Here is a 25,326-nt window from a genome sequence, read left to right as displayed (position 1 = left end):
TAGACCTATGTATAACTCTGCTTGCTATCCACCTGATATAACTGTGCCCTGCTGTGTATGCTGATTACATGCTGCAGCATAGATTGTGGCTCAAACAAGTGCACTAATACAATCCTCGGTGAGCTACAGAGGCAGGTCTTAACAAGGGGGCGCAGGACATATAAGGACGGGTCTTACAGGGAACTCCAGCCCTGACGAAGAAGGAGTGTTTCCTTCGAAACGCGTCGGATTGGTTGCCCTGTTACACGCCCGCCCACTTTGTGACGTCATGTTTTTTGGCCACGCCCCCTCCACACACCGCTACTGCTCCGGTGTTGCTTCCGGCCGGGGCACGCTAGGAGTTGGCGGTTTTTGTCCCTGCCAGCCGCCCAGCAAGCAGAGACCTTTCTGGAAGATAGCCCGTCCTGACACTTCTCCGCAGACTTACGGTGCAGCCCGACACATCCATTTCTGAAGGAATACGGACATCCACTGAACAATCCAGTTATCCTCATCACTGCAGGCAGTAAGTGTATGTGTGCTTGCCAATCAGCATTTTAATATTATTTGTGTACTATTTACACACAGTGGACTGGTCATCATCCTGCTAGTTTTTAGGCACAGCCAGGCCATTTTATTTTGCTATCAGATAGCATCTTGTTTTGGGTCTTTGTATTTTAAGTGGAGCCGTAGTGCACCTACTATCCAATTTACCTTAAGGTACCTTCACACTAAACGATATCGCTAGCGATCCGTGACGTTGCAGCGTCCTGGCTAGCGATATCGTTCAGTTTGACACGCAGCAGCGATCAGAATCCTGCTGTGATGTCGTTGGTCGGGGCTAGAAGGCCAGAACTTTATTTGGTCGCTGGTTCTCCCGCTGACATCGCTGAATCGGCATGTGTGACGCCGATTCAGCGATGTCTTCGCTGGTAACCAGGGTAAACATCGGGTTACAAAGCGCAGGGCCGCGCTTAGTAACCCGATGTTTACCTTGGTTACCATCCTAAAAGTAAAAAAAACAAACACTTCATACTTACCTTCCGCTGTCTGTCCTCCGGCGCTGTGCTTTCCTGCACTCACTGTGAGCACAGCGGCCGGAAAGCAGAGCGGTGACGTCACCGCTGTGCATTCCGGCCGCTGTGCTCACAGCCAGTACAGAGAAGCAGAGCGCCAGGGACAGACAGCGGAAGGTAAGTATGAAGTGTTTGTTTTTTTACTTTTAGGATGGTAACCAGGGTAAACATCGGGTTACTAAGCGCGGCCCTGCGCTTAGTAACCCGATGTTTACCCTGGTTACCGGCATCATTGGTCGCTGGAGAGCTGTCTGTGTGACAGCTCTCCAGCGACCAAACAGCGACGCTGCAGCGATCCGGATCATTGTCTGGATCGCTGCAGCATCGTTTAGCGTGAAGGTACCTTTACTCCATAAGTGCAGGTGATTTATCTAACACATTTTATAAAATTTATGGTTTAACTAGCTGAAGAGCCCGGCGTTGCCTGGGCATAGTAAATATCTGTGGTTAGTTATAGCACGTCACTTCTCTAATTTTCCCATCACGCCTCTCATTTTCCCAATCACATCTTTAATTTTCCCCCTCACATCTCTCATTTTCTCCCTCACACCTCTCATTTTCTCCCTCACTCCTCTCATTCCCGCCTAACACTTGTCATTTCGACCTCACATCTGTCATTTTCCGATCACTACACTATTTTCCCTCACTCCTCTCATTTTGCACTCACACCTTTTAATTTTCACCTCACACCTCTCATTTTCACCTCAGTATATACATGTTTGTCATCTCCCTTATATATAGTATACACCTGTATGTCATCTCCTGTATATAGTATATACCTGTATGTCATCTCCCCTGTATATAGTATATACCTGCTGTGTGTCATCTCCCCTGTATATAGTATATACCTGTATGTCATCTCCTCCTATATATAGTATATACCTGTATGTCATCTCCTCCTATATATAGTATATACCTGTATGTCATCTCCTCCTATATACAGTATATACCTGTATGTCATCTCCTTCTATATATAGTATATACCTGTATGTCATCTCCTCCTGTATATAGTATATACCTGTGTGTCATCTCCCCTGTATATAGTATATATCTGTGTGTCATCTCCTCCTGTATATAGTATATACCTGTATGTCATCTTCTATATATAGCATATACCTGTATGTCATCTCCTCCTGTATATAGTATATACCTGTAGGTAATCTGCTCCTGTATATAGTATATACCTGTGTGTCATCTCCTCCTGTATATAGTATATACCTGTATGTCATCTCCTCCTGTATATAGTATGTACCTGTATGTCATCTCCTCCTTTATATAGTATATACCTGTGTGTCATCTCTCCTGTATATAGTATATATCTGTGTGTCATCTCCCCTGTATATAGTATATACCTGTGTGATCTCCTGTATTAGACCTCGTTAACACGTTATTTGCTCAGTATTTTTACCTCAGTATTTGTAAGATAAATTGGCAGCCTGATAAATCCCCAGCCAACAGGAAGCCCTCCCCCTGGCAGTATATATTAGCTCACACATACACATAATAGACAGGTCATGTGACTGACAGCTGCCGTATTTCCTATATGGTACATTTGTTGCTCTTGTAGTTTGTCTGCTTATTAATCAGAATTTTATTTTTGAAGGCTAATACCAGACTTGTGTGTGTTTTAGGGCGAGTTTCGTTTGTCAAGTTGTGTGTGTTGAGTTGTGTGTGGCGACATGCATGTAGCGAATTTTGTGAGATGAGTTTTGTGTGGCAACATGCGTGTAGCAACTTTTTGTGTGTCGAGTTGCATGTGACAGGTTAGTGTAGCAAGTTGTGTGCAGCAAGTTTTGCGCGTGGTGAGTTTTATGTCTGGTGCCTTTTGAGTATGTGCAAGTTTTGTGTGAGGCAACTTTTGCATGTGTTGCAAATTTTGTGCATATGGCAATTTTTCCGCATGTGCAAGTTTTGCGTGTGGCGAGTTTTGCATGAGGTGAGTTTTGCACTTGTGGCGAGTTTTGCGTGAGCCTATTTTTTGCATGTGGCGAGTTTTGCGCGTGGTGAGTTTTGAGCGGCGACTTTTGTGTTTCGACTTTTATGTGGCGAGGTTGGCGTATGTGTGGTGAAATGTGTGCTGAGGGTGGTATATGTGTTCAAGCACGTGGTAGTGTGTGGCGTATTTTGTGTGTGTGTTCATATCCCCGTGTGGTGAGTATCCCATGTCAGGGTCCTACCTTAGCAACTGTACGGTATATACTCTTTGGCGCCATCGCTCTCACTCTTTAAGTCCCCCTTGTTCACATCTGGCAGCTGTCAATTTGCCTCCAACACTTTTCCTTTCACTTTTCCCCATTATGTAGATAGGGGAAAAATAGTTTAGTGAATTGGAAAGCGCGGAGTTAAAATTTCACCTCACAACATAGCCTATGACGCTCTCAGGGTCCAGACGTGTGACTGTGCAAAATTTTGTTTCTGTAGCTGTGACGCCTCCAACACTTTTCCTTTCACTTTTTTCCCCATTATGTAGTTAGGGGCAAAATTGTTTGGTGAATTGGAAAGCGCAGGGTTAAAATTTCACCTCACAACGTAGCCTATGACGCTCTCAGAGTCCAGACGTGTGGCTGTGCAAAATTTTGTTTCTGTAGCTGCGACACCTCCAACACTTTTCCTTTCACTTTTTTCCCCATTATGTAGATAGGGGCAAAATTGTTTGGTGAATTGGAAAGCGCAGGGTTAAAATTTCACCTCACAACGTAGCCTATGACGCTCTCAGGGTCCAGACGTGTGACTGTGCAAAATTTTGTGGCTGTAGCTGCGACGGTGCAGATGCCAATCCCGGACATACACACACACACACACACACACACACACACACACACACACACACACACACACACACACACACACACACACACACACACACACACACACACACACACACACACACACACACACACATTCAGCTTTATATAGTAGATTTCTGTTTTTACACTTGTGAAAATAAAAAAAGCTGGTTCTGAAGTAAAATGTTTGCAAAGAAAAGTTAAATGTTCATTTTTACTTTTCTGTTTCAGTTCCTGTGAAGCACGTAAAGGGTTAATAAACTTCTTGAATGTGGTTTTGAGAACCTTGAGGGGTGTAGTTTTTAGAATGGTGTCACACTTGATTATTTTCTATCATATAGACCCCTCAAAATGACTTCAAATGTGACGTGGTCCTTAAAAAAAATGATGTTGTAAAAATGAGAAATTGCTGGTCAACTTTTAACCCTTATAACTCCCTAATAAAAAAAAAATTGGTTTCCAAAATTGTGCTGATGTAAAGTAGACATGTGGGAAATGTTATTTATTAACTATTGTTCATGACATCTCTCTCTGATTTAAGGGCATAAAAATACAAAGTTTGAAAATTGCAAAATTTTAAAAATTTTCGCCATATTTCCGCTTTTTTCATAAATAATCGCAAGTAATATCAAAGAAATGTTACCACTAACATGAAGTACAATATATCACGAAAAAACAATCTCAGAATCAGCGGGATCCATTAAAGCGTTCCAGAGTTATAACCCCATAAAGTGACAGTGGTCAGAATTGTAAAAATTGGCTCGGTCATTAAAGGGAACCTGTCACCCCGAAAATCGCGGGTGAGGTAAGCCCACCGGCATCAGGGGCTTATCTACAGCATTCTGTAATGCTGTAGATAAGCCCCCGATGTTACCTTAAAGAGGAGAAAAAGACGTTAGATTATACTCACCCAGGGGCGGTCCCGATGCTGGTCAGGTCGGATGGGCGTCTCTGGTCCGCTGCGGTGCCTCCCATCTTCATTACAAGACGTCCTCTTCTGATCTTCAGCCACGGCTGCGGCGCAGGCGTACTTTGCTCTGCCCTCTTGGGCCTCAGGCGCCGGAAAGGTCAGAGGCCCGGCGCCTGCGCACTGCAGTACTTTGTCTGCCCTCAACACGGCGCCGGAGCCGTGGCTGAAGATCAGAAGAGGACGTCTTGGGATGAAGATGGGAGGCGCCGCAGCGGACCAGAGACGCCCATCCGACCGGACCAGAGACACCCATCCGACCGGACCAGCAGCGGGACCGCCCCTGGGTGAGTATAATCTAACGTCTTTTTCTCCTCTTTCAGGTAACATCGGGGGCTTATCTACAACATTACAGAATGCTGTAGATAAGCCCCTGATGCCGGTGGGCTTACCTCACCCGCGATTTTCGGGGTGACAGGTTCCCTTTAAGTACCAAATTGGCTCTGTCACTAATGGGTTAAGCAACTGAATGAACAACCTCCAAGGCCGGTGATTCCATAATTTTTGCCAGGGGTTGTATATGTATTCTATGTGTGTATATATATCTATTCTATTGGAACCTGTCAGTGTGACTTTACTGCACCCGCATATGAATTACCGTATATACTCGAGTATAAGCCGAGATTTTCAGCCCAAATTCTTGGGCTGAAAGTGCCCCTCTCGGCTTATACTCAAGTCACGGTAGCGGTGGGGTTGGCGGGTGAGGGGGAGAGGGCGCTGAGGCATACTTACCTAGTCCCAGCGATCCTGACGCTCCCCCTGCTGTCCCACGGTCTCCGGGTGCTGCAGCTCTTCCCCTCTTCAGCGGTCACGTGGGACCGCTCATTAGAAAAATGAATATGGACTCCACTCCCATAGGGGTGGAGCTGCATATTCATTTCTCTAATCAGCGGTAACGGTGACCGCTGATAGAGGAAGAGGCTGCGGCACCGAAGACCAGCTGTGCGGGAGAAGGAGCAGGACGCCGGGACCAGGTAAGTATGCAGGGCCGGCGTCAGCACCCGACACACCCGGGCAAGTGCCGGGGCCCTGACAAGACAGGGGGGCCCACTCACGCAGTCATACATCCATCTGGCCGCTTTAACCCTTTCTACCCTTTCAATTTGCCCTGCCTGGCACAAGCATCTTCTCAGTCGGTGCAGGGCCAGGCACATAGGGGTTAAGGACACAGCCAGCGTGACATTGTGGGCGGAGAGTTCTCCTGCTCTGCTTTCCTGGCTGTGTGCAGTGCTGAACTAATTAGGCACAAGCAGATTCCGGACTGGAGGAGCTGCTACCGGCACCTGAGTGAGTGCCATGCTATATCGCTGTATATTCTGACAGTCTGGGTGACCTGGGGGGGCGGCCATGGGCTGGGCGGCTGCAGCTGACATATATATATATATACTACAGCAGCCGCCCAGCCCAGCCTGTATAGATACAGTGTATATAATATATATACAGGACAGGTGCTGGGGGCCTGGGCTGGGCGGCTGTTGAAGTATATACACCGCACAGTACCTCTCCCCTGTATATATACACTGCACAGTACCTCTCCCCTGTATATATACACCGCACAGTACCTCTCCCCTGTAAATATACACTGCACAGTACCTCTCCCCTGTATATATACACTGCACAGTACCTCTCCCCTGTATATATACACTGCACAGTACCTCTCCCCTGTATATATACACTGCACGGTACCTCTCCCCTGTATATATACACCGCACAGTACCTCTCCCCTGTATATATACACTGCACAGTACCTCTCCCCTGTATATATACACTGCACAGTACCTCTCCCCTGTATATATACACTGCACGGTACCTCTCCCCTGTATATATACACCGCACAGTACCTCTCCCCTGTATATATACACCGCACAGTACCTCTCCCCTGTATATATACACTGCACAGTACCTCTCCCCTGTATATATACACCGCACAGTACCTCTCCCCTGTATATATACACCGCACAGTACCTCTCCCCTGTATATATACACTACACAGTACCTCTCCCCTGTATATATACACTGCACAGTACCTCTCCCCTGTATATATACACCGCACAGTACCTCTCCCCTGTATATATACACTGCACAGTACCACTCTCCTCTATATATACTCCGCACAGTACTCCTCCTGTCCTGTATATATACACCGCACAGTACCTCTCCCCTGTATATATACACTGCACAGTACCACTCCCCTCTATACATACTCCGCACAGCACAGTACCTCTCCCCTGTATATACAGTGGGGCAAAAAAGTATTTAGTCAGTCAGCAATAGTGCAAGTTCCACCACTTAAAAAGATGAGAGGCGTCTGTAATTTACATCATAGGTAGACCTCAACTATGGGAGACAAACTGAGAAAAAAAAATCCAGAAAATCACATTGTCTGTTTTTTTAACATTTTATTTGCATATTATGGTGGAAAATAAGTATTTGGTCAGAAACAAAATTTCATCTCAATACTTTGTAATATATCCTTTGTTGGCAATGACAGAGGTCAAACGTTTTCTGTAAGTCTTCACAAGGTTGCCACCAGGGGCTGGCTGGCACTTTTCAGCCTGGGGGGCAATCACAAGGCAGTGGCCCTTCAGTTGCGGTGGCCCTCCTTTTTCCTGCTTACCTCTGGCCATTGCATTAAAGCAGCAGACATAACAGGCTTTAAAAACATGCTGGTACAGAGATATGGAAACAGAACTGAGCTTGCTGCATAGATATGGGAGCAGAACTGAGCTTTCTCCAGAGATAAGGGAGCAGAACAGAGCTTACTACAGAGATATGGGAGCAGAACGGAGCTTACTACAGAGATATGGGAGCAGAACGGAGCTTACTACAGACATATGGGAGCAGAACAGAGCTTACCACAGACATATGGGAGCAGAACAGAGCTTACAACAGAGATATGGGAGCAGAACAGAGCTTACTACAGAGATATGGGAGCAGAACGGAGCTTACTACAGACATATGGGAGCAGGACAGAGCTTACAACAGAGATATGGGAGCAGAACGGAGCTTACTACAGAGATATGGGAGCAGAACGGATCTTACTCCAGAGATAAGGGAGCAGAACAGAGCTTACTACAGAGATATGGGAGCAGAACGGAGCTTACTACAGAGATATGGGAGCAGAACAGAGCTTACTATGAGATATGGGAGCAGAACAGAGCTTACTATGAGATATGGGAGCAGAACAGAGCTTACTACAGAGATATGGGAGCAGAACCGAGCTTACTACAGAGATATGGGAGCAGAACCGAGCTTACTACAGACATATGGGAGCAGAACAGAGCTTACTACAGAGATATGGGAGCAGAACGGAGCTTACTACAGAGATATGGGAGCAGAACGGAGCTTACTATGAGATATGGGAGCAGAACTGATCTTACTCCAGAGATAAGTGAGCAGAACAGAGCTTACTACAGAGATATGGGAGCAGAACAGAGGTTACTACAGAGATATGGGAGCAGAACAGAGCTTACTATGAGATATGGGAGCAGAACAGAGCTTACTACAGAGATATGGGAGCAGAACAGAGCTTACTATGAGATATGGGAGCAGAACTGATCTTACTCCAGAGATAAGGGAGCAGAACAGAACTTACTACAGAGATATGGGAGCAGAACGGAGCTTACTACAGACATATGGGAGCAGAACGGAGCTTACTATGAGATATGGGAGCAGAACTGATCTTACTCCAGAGATAAGTGAGCAGAACAGAGCTTACTACAGAGATATGGGAGCAGAACAGAGCTTACTACAGAGATATGGGAGCAGAACCGAGTTTACTCCAGAGATAAGGGAGCAGAACAGAGCTTACTACAGAGATATTGGAGCAGAACGGAGCTTAAGGCCCCTCCACATTAAGCGATGCTGCAGCGATACCGACAACGATTCGGATCGCAGCAGCGTCGCTGTTTGGTCGCTGGAGAGCTGTCACACAGACAGCTCTCCAGCGACCAACGATGCCGGTAACCAGGGTAAACATCGGGTAAGTAAGCGCAGGACCGCGCTCAGTAACCCGATGTTTACCCTGGTTACCATGCTAAAAGTAAAAAAAAACAAACACTAGATACTTACCTACCGCTGTCTGTCCTCCAGCGCTGCGCTCTGCTTCTCTGCTCTCCTCCTGTACTGGCTGTGAGCCGGAAAGCAGAGCGGTGACGTCACCGCTCTGCTTTCCGGCTCACAGCCAGTACAGGAGGAGTGCAGAGCACAGCGCTGGAGGACAGACAGCGTTAGGTAAGTATCTAGTGTTTGTTTTTTTTTACTTTTAGCATGGTATCCAGGGTAAACATCGGGTTACTAAGCGCGGCCCTGCGCTTAGTTACCCGATGTTTACCCTGGTTACCAGTGAAGACATCGCTGGATCGGTGTCACACACGCCGATCCAGCGATGTCAGCAGGAGTCCAGCGACGAAATAAAGTTCTGGACTTTCCTCAGCGACCAACGATCTCCCAGCAGGGGCCTGATCGTTGGTCGCTGTCACACATAACGATTTCATTAACGATATCGTTGCTACGTCACAAATAGCAACGATATCGTTAACAATATCGTTATGTGTGAAGGTACCTTTACTACAGACATATGGGAGCAGAACAGAGGTTACTACAGAGATATGGGAGCAGAACAGAGCTTACTATGAGATATGGGAGCAGAACAGAGCTTACTACAGAGATATGGGAGCAGAACAGAGCTTACTATGAGATATGGAAGCAGAACTGATCTTACTACAGACATATGGGAGCAGAACAGAGCTTACTACAGAGATATGGGAGCAGAACAGAGCTTACTATGAGATATGGGAGCAGAACTGATCTTACTCTAGAGATATGGGAGCAGAACAGAGCTTACTACAGAGATATGGGAGCAGAACTGATCTTACTCCAGAGATATGGGAGCAGAACAGAGCTTACTATGAGATATGGGAGCAGAACAGAGCTTACTACAGAGATATGGGAGCAGAACAGAGCTTACTATGAGATATGGGAGCAGAACTGATCTTACTCCAGAGATAAGGGAGCAGAACAGAGCTTACTCCAGAGATATGGGAGCAGAACAGAGCTTACTACAGACATATGGGAATAGAACGGAGCTTACTACAGAGCAGTGGCGTAACTACAAAAGTTATGGGCCCTGCTGCGAACTGTCAAATGGGGTCCCCCCATGCCAAAATATATAGATGAATTAGAAATGGCGACACACGCAATTGTCATCTGCATTAGTAATACATGCACCATTACATAATTAGTTGTAGGCTGGGTTCACAAGAGTGAAGTTTACATTCTGTATACACACCACAACCTCCAGCCTCGCGGAGGGTATCCCTCCTGTAAACCCAGCCTGAGAGGGTCAACCCCTTATAAATGGAAGTGTGCTCCTCTAAACCATGTAATCACTGCCAATCCTCCAACCATAAGTGGTGAATTTCCAGAGCTGGGAAATGGGAGATCAATATTAGAACACGTCAACTTTAGTTCCCATCCCGCCTCAAGGAAGTATGGCAGACAGATGTGATAAGACTATTAGAAAAACTACTGCCACACACACAGCAGTACATACTGGCAGAAGTGTGAGGGCATTAGTGCCTGTGTATGGACATGTTAGTGCCTCTTAGCTTCTGGCAATGTTTTACCTCAGCTCACATTTGGGCCATACCATTGTAAAACAGGTAGACACATTTACCCACTGACCCTACTATTCATAAGGAACTGCTGTCTACCCCTTAGTTGCCACTGTATATAGTCAGGGTGGGAATGTGGCCTACAGAACAACACAGGGCGATGACACTGCTACCTGAACCCTTCAGCTGCCCTACTATGTGCAGGGAATAAAACCAGTACAAAGTAAGGCAGCCTCCCTGCAGAGCTGTCCAGGGCCGTACTGGAACAAAAAATGAGCAATGCCATACAAACCCCACCAGCCCACAGACTATAACACTCCCCGACACCCGATCAGTGGATTTTCCTATACTGTGTTGTGTTCTTCAACGCTCCTCTTAAAGGCGTTATTGGAAGAGCTATGTTTGAATGCCGTCGCAGTGCGCACGATTGATCGCTTCTTTAGAGCGCCGGTTCTCGAGATCATGGGGGTCCCAGCGTTCGGACCCCAGCAACTACAAAGTTCTCGGGAAAGGGAATTACTTGGTATAATCCATTTAAATGTGTTTTCCAATATCTAATATATAATTGCCTAGAATACTACTTCCTGCAATTTGTGCCAACTTCCGTGGCTTTGTCCGGAGCTAATGTCCGGAGCTAATGTCCGGAGATTAATTGCCTAGAATACGACTTCCTGCAATTTGTGCCAACTTCCGTGGCTTTGTCCGGAGCTAATGTCCGAAGCTAATGTCCGGAGCTAATGTGCGGAGATAATGTCCGGAGCTAATGTCCGGAGCTAATGTCCGGAGCTAATGTCCGGAGCTAAGTGACATCAACAGTGTCCGGTGTCTGATTGGTTGCCGCCTGCTGCGAGCGACCAATCAGAAACGTGCCGTACTGTGACACACTCCGCCCGCCATTTTGGTGTGATTTTTGAATTTTTACCTCACAGCAAGTTTCTACTGCGTGGAGGCGGGCCCAGTGACGTTGCTCTTCAAGCTCCTGCCGAATTTCGTCAAAAAAATGATAATACCATTTACCAAAACTATATATATTTAGTTGTGAAGTGGTTCAGTGACATTTTCACACCAATTTTGAACTTTTGTTTGGTGTTTTCTCCATATACTGCCTATTATTTTTGTTCTTTCTTACTATTATTTATTAATTGTATTATTCTTACATTTGAATAAATAAAGTATATATGGATTCTAGACTCCCGATTCTTTAGAATCGGGCTGCCATCTAGTCTAATATATAATTGCCTAGAATACTACTTCCTGCAATTTGTGCCAACTTCCGTGGCTTTGTCCGGAGCTAATGTCCGGAGCTAATGTCCGGAGCTAATGTCCGGAGATTAATTGCCTAGAATACTACTTCCTGCAATTTGTGCCAACTTCCGTGGCTTTGTCCGGAGCTAATGTCCGGAGCTAATGTGCGGAGATAATGTCCGGAGATAATGTCCGGAGCTAATGTCCGGAGCTAATGTCCGGAGCTAAGTGACGTCAACAGTGTCCAGTGTCTGATTGGTTGCCGCCTGCTGCGAGCGGCCAATCAGAAACGTGCCGTACTGTGACACACTCCGCCCGCCATTTTGGTGTGATTTTTGAATTTTTACCTCACAGCAAGTTTCTACTGCGTGGAGGCGGGCCCAGTGACGTTGCTCTTCAAGCTCCTGCCGAATTTCAAGTATATATGGATTCTAGACTCCCGATTCTTTAGAATCGGGCTGCCATCTAGTATATATATATATTTTATTTTCCCATAGTATTCCTGAAAATAATAAACCAATATTAACCCTCCCAAAGACCAATGTCGCCTATCCGAGAACAGGACAAGAGGAGTGGTACTGTGCATTGTATATATACAGGACAGGAGGAGTGGTACTGTGCATTGTATATATACAGGACAGGAGAAGTGGTACTGTGCAGTGTGTATATACAGGAGGAGTGGTACTGTGCAGTGTATATATACAGGAGGAGTGGTACTGTGCAGTGTATATATACAGGACAGGAGGAGTGGTACTGTGCAGTGTATATATACAGGACAGGAGGAGTGGTACTGTGCATTGTATATATACCAGACAGGAGGAGTGGTACTGTGCAGTGTATATATACAGGAGGAGTGGTACTGTGCAGTGTATATATACAGGAGGAGTGGTACTGTGCAGTGTATATATACAGGACAGGAGGAGTGGTACTGTGCAGTGTATATATACAGGACAGGAAGAGTGGTACTGTGCAGTGTATATATACAGGAGGAGTGGTACTGTGCAGTGTATATATACAGGACAGGAGGAGTGGTACTGTGCAGTGTATATATACAGGAGGAGTGGTACTGTGCAGTGTATATATACAGGACAGGAGGAGTGGTACTGTGCAGTGTATATATACAGGACAGGAGGAGTGGTACTGTGCAGTGTATATATACAGGACAGGAGGAGTGGTACTGTGCAGTGTATATATACAGGACAGGAGGAGTGGTACTGTGCAGTGCATATATACAGGAGGAGTGGTACTGTGCAGTGTATATATACAGGACAGGAGGAGAGGTACTGTGCAGTGTATATATATACAGGAGGAGTGGTACTGTGCAGTGTATATATACAGGACAGGAGGAGTGGTACTGTGCAGTGTATATATACAGGACAGGAGGAGTGGTACTGTGCAGTGTATATATACAGGACAGGAGGAGCGGTACTGTGCAGTGTATATATACAGAAGTGGTACTGTGCAGTGTATATATACAGGAGGTGTGGTACTGTGCAGTGTATATATACAGGACAGGAGGAGTGGTACTGTGCAGTGTATATATACAGGACAGGAGGAGCGGTACTGTGCAGTGTATATATACAGAAGTGGTACTGTGCAGTGTATATATACAGCAGGAGTGGTACTGTGCAGTGTATATATACAGGACAGGAGGAGTGGCACTGTGTGGTGTATATATACAGGACAGGAGGAGTGGTACTGTGCAGTGTATATATACAGGACAGGAGGAGTGGTACTGTGCAGTGTATACAGTTAGGGCCAGAAATATTTGGACAGTGACACAAGTTTAGTTATTTTAGCTGTTTACAAAAACATGTTCAGAAATACAATTATATATATAATATGGGCTGAAAGTGCACACTCCCAGCTGCAATATGATAGTTTCCACATCCAAATCGGAGAAAGGGTTTAGGAATCATAGCTCTGTAATGCATAGCGTCCTCTTTTTCAAGGGACCAAAAGTAATTGGACAATGGACTCTAAGGGCTGCAATTAACTCTGAAGGCGTCTCCCTCGTTAACCTGTAATCAATGAAGTAGTTAAAAGGTCAGGGGTGGATTCCAGGTGTGTGGTTTTGCATTTGGAAGCTGTTGCTGTGAGCAGACAACATGCGGTCAAAGGAACTCTCAATTGAGGTGAAGCAGAACATCCTGAGGCTGAAAAAAAAGAAAAAATCCATCAGAGAGATAGCAGACATGCTTGGAGTAGCAAAATCAACAGTTGGGTACATTCTGAGAAAAAAGGAATTGACTGGTGAGCTTGGGAACCCAAAAAGGCCTGGGCGTCCACGGATGACAACAGTGGTGGATGATCGCCGCATACTTAATTTGGTGAAGAAGAACCCGTTCACAACATCAACTGAAGTCCAGAACACTCTCAGTGAAGTAGGTGTATCTGTCTCTAAGTCAACAGTAAAGAGAAGACTCCATGACAGTAAATACAAAGGGTTCACATCTAGATGCAAACCATTCATCAATACCAAAAATAGACAGGCCAGAGTTAAATTTGCAGAAAAACACCTCAAGAAGCCAGCTCAGTTCTGGAAAAGTATTCTATGGACAGATGAGACAAAGATCAACCTGTACCAGAATGATGGGAAGAAAAAAGTTTGGAGAAGAAAGGGAACGGCACATGATCCAAGGCACACCACATCCTCTGTAAAACATGGTGGAGGCAACGTGATGGCATGGGCATGCATGGCTTTCAATGGCACTGGGTCACTTGTGTTTATTGATGACATAAGAGCAGACAAGAGTAGCCGGATGAATTCTGAAGTGTACCGGGATATACTTTCAGCCCAGATTCAGCCAAATGCTGCAAAGTTGATTGGACTGCGCTTCATAGTACAGATGGACAATGACCCCAAGCATACATCCAAAGCTACCCAGGAGTTCATGAGTGCCAAAAAGTGGAACATTCTGCAATGGCCAAGTCAATCTCCAGATCTAAACCCAATTGAGCATGCATTTCACTTGCTCAAATCCAGACTTAAGACGGAAAGACCCACAAACAAGCAAGACCTGAAGGCTGCGGCTGTAAAGGCCTGGCAAAGCATTAAGAAGGAGGAAACCCAGCGTTTGGTGATGTCCATGGGTTCCAGACTTAAGGCAGTGATTGCCTCCAAAGGATTTGCAACAAAATATTGAAAATAAAAATATTTTGTTTGGGTTATGTTTATTTGTCCAATTACTTTTGACCTCCTAAAATGTGGAGTGTTTGTAAAGAAATGTGTACAATTCCTACATTTTCTATCAGATATTTTTGTTCAACCCTTCAAATTAAACGTTACAATCTGCACTTGAATTCTGTTGTAGAGGTTTCATTTCAAATCCAATGTGGTGGCATGCAGAGCCCAACTCGCGAAAATTGTGTCACTGTCCAAATATTTCTGGCCCTAACTGTATATACAGGACAGGAGGAGTGGTACTGTGCAGTGTATATATACAGGACAGGAGGAGTGGCACTGTGTGGTGTATATATACAGGACAGGAGGAGTGGCACTGTGTGGTGTATATATACAGGACAGGAGGAGTGGCACTGTGCGGTGTACATACACAGATACTTAGATTTACACCACGCAGGCTATATACATTATATAAAACTGAGCAGCACCAAATATTTAAGGGCTTGTCCACTACTAGGACAACCCCTAAATGTTCGGCCCCGATAAATTAATAAAGCCTATACTCACCTCCTGTGCCAGCGCCGTTCCCACAGAGGCTGTGATGTGGTGTTGTGACACGTGATGCCCGGCACCAATCAGTGCTGGTGTCACTGTCTCAATCTTCGCACAATCTGAACATGAAGAGGACGTCCGGGATCAAGCAGCTCACCCTGCATGTCCTCTTCATGTTCAGTTTGTCTGAAGGCGAAGACAGTGACACCAGCACTGATTGGTTCCGGGCATCACGTGTCATAACACCACATCACAGCCTCTGTGGGAACGGCGCTGGCACGGCAGGTGAGTATAGGTTTTATTAATTTATCGCGGCCGAACATTTAGTTTAAGACGAGGTTGTCCTAGTGGGAGACAATCCCTTTAAGCAGTGGACTCTTTATTAGCCCATATTCTCGGCCATATTCTCGGAGTCCACCGCACACACACAGGGAACCGTGGAATTACTGGGGCTCTGGCCTGTCGCAAAATGCCTCCTCCAGCAACGACCCTGAGACCCCCCTTCACTGCACCCAGTAAGCAATAAGACGCATGGATTATAAGAAGCACCACCATTTTATTAAAAAATATTTTTTTCTTATTTTTCTCCTCAAAATTTGGGGTGCGTCTTATAATCCGGAGCGTCTTATAATCCAACAATTACGTGTATATATATATATGTATCCAAAAACGAGGCAGCACTCCATAGTTCAATATAAAAACGTGCAGGGTTTAATTTACCCACATATTCTAGCAACGTTTCAGCTCACAATGAGCTTTTCTCAAGCCTTGAGAAAAGCTCATTGTGAGCTGAAACGTTGCCAGAATATGTGGGTAAATTAAACCCTGCACGTTTTTATATTGAACTATGGAGTGCTGCCTCGTTTATGGATACTTGCAATTGTGGATGATCGCTGGACTGATTGTCTTGGGGCCCTGCACCTGAAGATAAGTATTTCTGTGCTGTTACCTTTTTCTACTCGCTATATATATATATATATATATATATACAGTGGGGCAAAAAAGTATTTAGTCAGTCAGCAATAGTGCAAGTTCCACCACTTAAAAAGATGAGGTGTCTGTAATTTACATCATAGGTAGACCTCAACTATGGGAGACAAACTGAGAAAAAAAAATCCAGAAAATCACATTCAAACCAGGGATTCAAGCTTCAGGAGGCTAATTTGCATATTCCAGGTGCCTTCTGGGAGAAGCGAAGTCTCCCTAAGCTAGAAGATCGTTGGGTACAGCCGGGACCAGCTGCTTCGAAAGCATCACCAAACCAGGGATTCAAGCTTCAGGAGGCTAATTTGCATATTCCAGGTGCCTTCTGGGAGAAGCGAAGTCTCCCTAAGCTAGAAGATCGTTGGGTACAGCCGGGACCAGCTGCTTCGAAAGCATCACCAAACCAGGGATTCAAGCTTCAGGAGGCTAATTTGCATATTCCAGGTGCCTTCTGGGAGAAGCGAAGTCTCCCTAAGCTAGAAGATCGTTGGGTACAGCCGGGACCAGCTGCTTCGAAAGCATCACCAAACCAGGGATTCAAGCTTCAGGAGGCTAATTTGCATATTCCAGGTGCCTTCTGGGAGAAGCGAAGTCTCCCTAAGCTAGAAGATCGTTGGGTACAGCCGGGACCAGCTGCTTCGAAAGCATCACCAAACCAGGGATTCAAGCTTCAGGAGGCTAATTTGCATATTCCAGGTGCCTTCTGGGAGAAGCGAAGTCTCCCTAAGCTAGAAGATCGTTGGGTACAGCCGGGACCAGCTGCTTCGAAAGCATCACCAAACCAGGGATTCAAGCTTCAGGAGGCTAATTTGCATATTCCAGGTGCCTTCTGGGAGAAGCGAAGTCTCCCTAAGCTAGAAGATCGTTGGGTACAGCCGGGACCAGCTGCTTCGAAAGCATCACCAAACCAGGGATTCAAGCTTCAGGAGGCTAATTTGCATATTCCAGGTGCCTTCTGGGAGAAGCGAAGTCTCCCTAAGCTAGAAGATCGTTGGGTACAGCCGGGACCAGCTGCTTCGAAAGCATCACCAAACCGCGCGCCGTAATTTTTGCCTGTAGGACATTATTGCAAGAGAGCTTGGCTGAGTAGATTACACAAGAAGGAAAACACACAGCAAGTCAGCAGGATCTAGGAGCAACATGGCAGATGTGACAACCTACATGGTGAGCTGCAGCATGTGCTACATGTTCACAGATCGACCAGAAGAAGAATCCAATTTCACCTGTCAGAAGTGTAGACTAGTGGCCCTTTTAGAAGAAAAGGTGCGGGGTCTGGAAGAAAGAATAGCAACTTTGAAACTCATCAAAGAGAATGAAGACTTTCTAGACAGAACAGAAGCATCTCTACTGGTCACAGAAGGTGCAAAAAGTGTCAGAGAACCTCCAAAAGCAGATGAGTGGAAGCATGTGACCAAAAGAAGCAAGAAGACCATGGAGAAATCACCAACCACACAACTGAAGAACCGATATCAAATCTTTGTAGAGGATGAAGATGGCACACCTAAGAATGAAGCAATACCAGCAAGCAAAAAAGAAAAGGGCACACAGCAACAAGTGACAGCAAAAAGTACAGCCAAGAAGCAACGAAGAGTGGTGGTGGTGGGAGACTCACTACTGAGAGGCACAGAAGCAGCCATCTGCAGACCGGACATAACTGCAAGAGAAGTATGCTGCCTTCCAGGTGTGATGATCAAGGATGTGACCGATAGGATACCAAAGCTCTTCAGCTCCAAGGACGTCCACCCATTTCTTCTGATACATGTTGGCACCAATGACACGGCAAGGAAGGACCTACCGACAATCTGCAAGGACTTTGAAGAGTTGGGGAAGAAAGTAAAGGAACTGGATGCACAGGTAGTTTTTTCTTCTATCCTTCCAGTAGATGGGCATGGCACCAGGAGATGGAACAGGATCCTTGATGCAAACAACTGGCTAAGACGATGGTGCAGACAACAAGGATTTGGATTCCTGGACCACGGTGTGAATTACTGGTATGATGGACTCCTCGCCAGAGACGGACTACACCTCAACAAACCTGGGAAACACACATTCGCCAGAAGACTCGCTACACTCATCAGGAGGGCGTTAAACTAGAAGAAGAGGGGACGGGAAGAAAAACATTAGACTCGTACAAAGACGACCCAGGAAAACATACTCAGAAGGGAGGTAAGAACATTTCTAAAACAATCCACAGTGAGGAGATTGGAACAAAACAAAATCCTCTAAACTGCATGCTCGCAAACGCCAGAAGCCTGACAAACAAGATGGAAGAACTAGAAGCAGAAATATCTACAGGTAACTATGACATAGTGGGAATAACCGAGACATGGTTAGATGAAAGCTATGACTGGGCAGTTAACTTACAGGGTTACAGTCTGTTTAGAAAGGATCGTAAAAATCGGAGAGGAGGAGGGGTTTGTCTCTATGTAAAGTCTTGTCTAAAGTCCACTTTAAGGGAGGATATTAGCGAAGGGAATGAAGATGTCGAGTCCATATGGGTTGAAATTCATGGAGGGAAAAATGGTAACAAAATTCTCATTGGGGTCTGTTACAAACCCCCAAATATAACAGAAAGCATGGAAAGTCTACTTCTAAAGCAGATAGATGAAGCTGCAACCCATAATGAGGTCCTGGTTATGGGGGACTTTAACTACCCGGATATTAACTGGGAAACAGAAACCTGTGAAACCCATAAAGGCAACAGGTTTCTGCTAATAACCAAGAAAAATTATCTTTCACAATTGGTGCAGAATCCAACCAGAGGAGCAGCACTTTTAGACCTAATACTATCTAATAGACCTGACAGAATAACAAATCTGCAGGTGGTTGGGCATTTAGGAAATAGCGACCACAATATTGTACAGTTTCACCTGTCTTTCACTAGGGGGACTTGTCAGGGAGTCACAAAAACACTGAACTTTAGGAAGGCAAAGTTTGACCAGCTTAGAGATGCCCTTAATCTGGTAGACTGGGACAATATCCTCAGAAATGAGAATACAGATAATAAATGGGAAATGTTTAAGAACATCCTAAATAGGCAGTGTAAGCGGTTTATACCTTGTGGGAATAAAAGGACTAGAAATAGGAAAAACCCAATGTGGCTAAACAAAGAAGTAAGACAGGCAATTAACAGTAAAAAGAAAGCATTTGCACTACTAAAGCAGGATGGCACCATTGAAGCTCTAAAAAACTATAGGGAGAAAAATACTTTATCTAAAAAACTAATTAAAGCTGCCAAAAAGGAAACAGAGAAGCACATTGCTAAGGAGAGTAAAACTAATCCCAAACTGTTCTTCAACTATATCAATAGTAAAAGAATAAAAACTGAAAATGTAGGCCCCTTAAAAAATAGTGAGGAAAGAATGGTTGTAGATGACGAGGAAAAAGCTAACATATTAAACACCTTCTTCTCCACGGTATTCACGGTGGAAAATGAAATGCTAGGTGAAATCCCAAGAAACAATGAAAACCCTATATTAAGGGTCACCAATCTAACCCAAGAAGAGGTGCGAAACCGGCTAAATAAGATTAAAATAGATAAATCTCCGGGTCCGGATGGCATACACCCACGAGTACTAAGAGAACTAAGTAATGTAATAGATAAACCATTATTTCTTATTTTTAGTGACTCTATAGCGACAGGGTCTGTTCCGCAGGACTGGCGCATAGCAAATGTGGTGCCAATATTCAAAAAGGGCTCTAAAAGTGAACCTGGAAATTATAGGCCAGTAAGTCTAACCTCTATTGTTGGTAAAATATTTGAAGGGTTTCTGAGGGATGTTATTCTGGATTATCTCAATGAGAATAACTGTTTAACTCCATATCAGCATGGGTTTATGAGAAATCGCTCCTGTCAAACCAATCTAATCAGCTTTTATGAAGAGGTAAGCTATAGACTGGACCACGGTGAGTCATTGGACGTGGTATATCTCGATTTTTCCAAAGCGTTTGATACCGTGCCGCACAAGAGGTTGGTACACAAAATGAGAATGCTTGGTCTGGGGGAAAATGTGTGTAAATGGGTTAGTAACTGGCTTAGTGATAGAAAGCAGAGGGTGGTTATAAATGGTATAGTCTCTAACTGGGTCGCTGTGACCAGTGGGGTACCGCAGGGGTCAGTATTGGGACCTGTTCTCTTCAACATATTCATTAATGATCTGGTAGAAGGTTTACACAGTAAAATATCGATATTTGCCGATGATACAAAACTATGTAAAGCAGTTAATACAAGAGAAGATAGTATTCTGCTACAGATGGATCTGGATAAGTTGGAAACTTGGGCTGAAAGGTGGCAGATGAGGTTTAACAATGATAAATGTAAGGTTATACACATGGGAAGAGGGAATCAATATCACCATTACACACTGAACGGGAAACCACTGGGTAAATCTGACAGGGAGAAGGACTTGGGGATCCTAGTTAATGATAAACTTACCTGGAGAAGCCAGTGCCAGGCAGCAGCTGCCAAGGCAAACAGGATCATGGGGTGCATTAAAAGAGGTCTGGATACACATGATGAGAGCATTATACTGCCTCTGTACAAATCCCTAGTTAGACCGCACATGGAGTACTGTGTCCAGTTTTGGGCACCGGTGCTCAGGAAGGATATAATGGAACTAGAGAGAGTACAAAGGAGGGCAACAAAATTAATAAAGGGGATGGGAGAACTACAATACCCAGATAGATTAGCGAAATTAGGATTATTTAGTCTAGAAAAAAGACGACTGAGGGGCGATCTAATAACCATGTATAAGTATATAAGGGGACAATACAAATATCTCGCTGAGGATCTGTTTATACCAAGGAAGGTGACGGGCACAAGGGGGCATTCTTTGCGTCTGGAGGAGAGAAGGTTTTTCCACCAACATAGAAGAGGATTCTTTACTGTTAGGGCAGTGAGAATCTGGAATTGCTTGCCTGAGGAGGTGGTGATGGCGAACTCAGTCGAGGGGTTCAAGAGAGGCCTGGATGTCTTCCTGGAGCAGAACAATATTGTATCATACAATTATTAGGTTCTGTAAAAGGACGTAGATCTGGGGATTTATTATGACGGAATATAGGCTGAACTGGATGGACAAATGTCTTTTTTCGGCCTTACTAACTATGTTACTATGTTACTATGTTACATTGTCTGTTTTTTTAACAATTTATTTGCATATTATGATGGAAAATAAGTATTTGGTCAGAAACAAACAATCAAGATTTCTGGCTCTCACAGACCTGTAACTTCTTCTTTAAGAGTCTCCTCTTTCCTCCACTAATTACCTGTAGTAATGGCACCTGTTTAAACTTGTTATCAGTATAAAAAGACACCTGTGCACACCCTCAAACAGTCTGACTCCAAACTCCACTATGGTGAAGACCAAAGAGCTGTCAAAGGACACCAGAAACAAAATTGTAGCCCTGCACCAGGCTGGGAAGACTGAATCTGAATAGCCAACCAGCTTGGAGTTAAGAAATCAACAGTGGGAGCAATAATTAGAAAATGGAAGACATACAAGACCACTGATAATCTCCCTCGATCTGGGGCTCCATGCAAAATCCCACCCCGTGGGGTCAGAATGATCACAAGAACAGTGAGCAAAAATCCCAGAACCACGCGGGGGGACCTAGTGAATGAACTGCAGAGAGCTGGGACCAATGTAACAAGGCCTACCATAAGTAACACACTACGCCACCATGGACTCAGATCCTGCAGTGCCAGACGTGTCCCACTGCTTAAGCCAGTACATGTCCGGGCCCGTCTGAAGTTTGCTAGAGAGCATTTGGATGATCCAGAGCAGTTTTGGGAGAATGTCCTATGGTCTGATGAAACCAAACTGGAACTGTTTGGTAGAAACACAACTTGTCGTGTTTGGAGGAAAAAGAATACTGAGTTGCATCCATCAAACACCATACCTACTGTAAAGCATGGTGGTGGAAACATCATGCTTTGGGGCTGTTTCTCTGCAAAGGGGCCAGGACGACTGATCCGGGTACATGAAAGAATGAATGGGGCCATGTATCGTGAGATTTTGAGTGCAAACCTCCTTCCATCAGCAAGGGCATTGGAGATGAAACGTGGCTGGGTGTTTCAACATGACAATGATCCAAAGCACACCGCCAGGGCAACGAAGGAGTGGCTTCGTAAGAAGCATTTCAAGGTCCTGGAGTGGCCTAGCCAGTCTCCAGATCTCAACCCTATAGAAAACCTTTGGAGGGAGTTGAAAGTCCGTGTTGCCAAGCGAAAATCCAAAAACATCACTGCTCTAGAGGAGATCTGCATGGAGGAATGGGCCAACATACCAACAACAGTGTGTGGCAACCTTGTGAAGACTTACAGAAAACGTTTGACCTCTGTCATTGCCAACAAAGGATATATTACAAAGTATTGAGATGATATTTTGTTTCTGACCAAATACTTATTTTCCACCATAATATGCAAATAAAATGTTAAAAAAACAGACAATGTGATTTTCTGGATTTTTTTTTCTCAGTTTGTCTCCCATAGTTGAGGTCTACCTATGATGTAAATTACAGACGCCTCTCATCTTTTTAAGTGGTGGAACTTGCACTATTGCTGACTGACTAAATACTTTTTTGCCCCACTGTATATATATATATATATATATATATATATACACATATATATACACACACACATACATGAACGCACACACGTAGACACACACACACACACATACACACACATACAGACACTCACACACATATCTATATATATACATACATAGACACACATACATACATGCATGCACACACACAGACACACACATATACACATACATAGACACACATACATACATGCACGCACACACACACACATAGACACACACGCACACATACGGTATATATATACATACATACACATACATACATGCACGCGCGCACACACACACATACATAGACACACACACTCACTCACACATACATTATATAGGTGAAACCGCGACTGCGGTATGTACATTATATAGCTGATACCACTGTGTGTAATATACTGCGATCGCTATGTATAGCCCATAAAGGCCAGACGCTGTGTGTGTACAAATGTGTGTGTGTGTCTGTGTATGTATATATATATATATACACACACACACACACGCACATAAACACTGAGGCTGACCTATATGGCCTATACACAGCGGTCGCAGTATATTACACACAGTGGTATCACCTATATAATGTACGTACCGCAGTTTCACCTATATAATGTATATACAACAGTATACAATATACATTAGACAGGTCAAACTGCAAATTCTGCATATACTTACAAAAGGTTTCATCTTGGTTCTCACCTGAGATAGTGGAGGATGAGGAGGGTCCACTGTCCAGCCGGCATCGGAGGTGCTAAGGACGTGGGGCGGATGCCGGACGGGGATTGGTGAGGAGAGCACTGTTCTCTGATGCTGGTTCTGGCCAGGGTCAGACACGGTGAGGCTCAGGTGTCTCTGCATGTGGTGGCGGCCTTTTCAAACCTTTGCACAGGCCCTGGTGCGTGCGCTCTCCTGTTTGCCTTCACTGACAAAAGCTGCAGCCGTGTACGCAAGCACAAATGAGGGCTGTGCTCATGTGGGCCGCCACGGCCTTGGTCAGCGCGTTCAGCAAAAGAGCATGCACCAGGGCCTGTGCAGAGGATTTAGAGGGCCGGTGGCCCATTTTGTAGCTCTGCGTGCTTAGGGGTCCCTTAACACTCCGGGCCCTGCTGCAACCTCTGTAGTTACGCCCCTGATAGTGGTATACCATAGGCACAGATATACAATGTTATATACACTGGATGGATCAATCCTGCACCTGGCCCTGGACATACATGCACTGTATATATACAGGGCCATGTATATAGCATGTGATGTCTGGTCACCAGCATCAGGCTTGATCACTCCAGTGCTGGATTCTGTAGACAGTCTGTGCTCACTCTCGGTATAGGGAGATTTATTGCAGGAGGCTGAACTTTCCTGCAGTCTGGTGACTAGTGTTGAGCATTCCGATACCGCAAGTAACGGGTATCGGCCGATACTTGCGGTATCGGAATTCCGATACCGAGATCCGATACTTTTGTGGTATCGGGTATCGGATACATAGAGATGTGTAAAATAAAGAATTAAAATAAAAAATATTGATATATTTACCTCTCCGGCGGCCCCTGGACTCAGCGCGGGTAACCGGCAGGCTTCGTTGTTCAAAATCAGCGCTTTTAGGACCTGAGAATCACGTCCCGGCTTCTGATTGGTCGCGGGCCGCCCATGTGACCGCCACGCGACCAATCACAAGCCGTGACGTCATTCGCAGGTCCTTAACGCGCTCATTTTTTAAAAATGAGCGCGTTAATGACTTTCAAAGACGTAGCGGCTTGTGATTGGTCGCGTGGCCGCGACCAATCACAAGCCGCGACGTCACCGCAAGCTATTAACGCGCTCATTTTTAAAAATGAGCGCGTTAATGACTTTCAAAGACGTAGCGGCTTGTGATTGGTCGCGGCCACGCGACCAATCACAAGCCGCTACGTCTTTGAAAGTCATTACCGCGCTCATTTTTAAAAAATGAGCGCGTTAAGGACCTGCGAATGACGTCACGGCTTGTGATTGGTCGCGTGGCGGTCACATGGGCGGCCCGCGACCAATCAGAAGCCGGGACGTGATTCTCAGGTCCTAAAAGCGCTGATTTTGAACAAAGAAGCCTGCCGGTTACCCGCGCTGAGTTCAGGGGCCGCCGGAGAGGTAAATATATCAATATTTTTTATTTTTATTCTTTATTTTACACATCCCTATGGATCCCAGGGCCTGAAGGAGAGTTTCCTCTCCTTCAGACCCTGGGAACCATGAGAATACCTTCCGATACTTGATGTCCCATTGACTTGTATTGGTATCGGATATCGGTATCGGCGATATCCGATATTTTTCGGGTATCGGCCGATACTATCCGATACCGATACTTTCAAGTATCGGACGGTATCGCTCAACACTACTGGTGACCCTGGAGCCGATGACCTGGCACTGACAGG

The 25,326-nt window shown here is 45.2% G+C and overlaps 1 protein-coding gene across 1 annotated transcript in view; it reads left to right on the top strand.

Annotated features, from left to right (window-relative positions):
• Window positions 1–305: 305 nt before the first annotated feature.
• MGST3 (microsomal glutathione S-transferase 3) overlaps window positions 306–25,326 on the top strand; it is a 97,716-nt gene continuing 72,695 nt past the window's right edge. The window contains exon 1 of the mRNA XM_069737190.1: window positions 306–505. The gene's annotated coding sequence lies outside the window, so the exon portion shown is untranslated. The remainder of the gene's footprint in view (window positions 506–25,326) is intronic.

Source organism: Ranitomeya imitator, chromosome 8 (genome assembly GCF_032444005.1).
Source record: "Ranitomeya imitator isolate aRanImi1 chromosome 8, aRanImi1.pri, whole genome shotgun sequence".
NCBI classification, from domain to species: Eukaryota; Metazoa; Chordata; class Amphibia; order Anura; family Dendrobatidae; genus Ranitomeya; species Ranitomeya imitator.
The sequence above is the reverse complement of the archived record's forward strand: the minus strand, read 5'-3'. Positions and strand labels throughout refer to the sequence as shown.